Source organism: Gossypium arboreum, chromosome 12 (genome assembly GCF_025698485.1).
Source record: "Gossypium arboreum isolate Shixiya-1 chromosome 12, ASM2569848v2, whole genome shotgun sequence".
NCBI classification, from domain to species: domain Eukaryota; kingdom Viridiplantae; phylum Streptophyta; class Magnoliopsida; order Malvales; family Malvaceae; genus Gossypium; species Gossypium arboreum.
The window spans coordinates 37,553,417-37,554,038 of record NC_069081.1 but is presented as its reverse complement, the minus strand read 5'-3'; the positions used below and the strand labels follow the sequence as shown (position 1 = coordinate 37,554,038).

At 37.6% G+C, this 622-nt stretch overlaps 1 non-coding gene across 1 annotated transcript; it reads left to right on the top strand.

Moving 5' to 3' along the window:
- The first annotated feature begins 309 nt into the window (after window positions 1-309).
- Window positions 310-416, top strand: LOC128286240 (small nucleolar RNA R71). Its single transcript, XR_008276784.1, has one exon. It is a non-coding gene; the product is annotated as a small nucleolar RNA R71 (small nucleolar RNA).
- The last annotated feature ends 206 nt before the right edge of the window (window positions 417-622 follow it).

The following is a 622-nucleotide window of genomic DNA, read 5'->3' as shown; positions in this document are numbered from 1 at the left end:
CCACTTGCATTTCATTGCATTTTTAGATGAACCTGTGAAGAACCAAGTAAACCATCAATTTTTCTATTCAAAAGTTCTACCTGATTAGAGAGTATAGTGACCGAATCGACGTTAAAAACGTCGGCTGTTTTTGTTGGCTTTGTCCTCATGACTTGCCACTGTTAGTTATTCAGTGACATCTCTTCAATAAATTTGTAAGACACCTTAGGTGTCTTATTCTTGATAGTCCCACCAACAACTGCATCAATCATTTGTCTAGTCGAAGGATTCAGTCCATTCTGAAAAGTTTGAACCTATAGCCAGAGAGGTAATCCATGGTAAGGACACCTTCTCAAAAGATCCTTGTATCTCTCCCATGAATCATAGAGTGTTTCGAGATCCATCTACACAAAAGAAGAGATGTCATTCCTCAACTTAGCCGTTTTAGCCGGCGAAAAATATTTAAGTAAGAATTTTTCAGTCATTTGTTCTCAAGTAGTGATTGACCCTCGTGGTAACGAGTTCAAACACTGTTTAGCCTTATTCCTTAATGAAAAAGGAAATAAACGAAGGTGAATGCCATCATTAGAAATGCCATTGATTTTAAAGGTGTCGCAGAATTCTAGAAAGTTCGCTAAGTGAG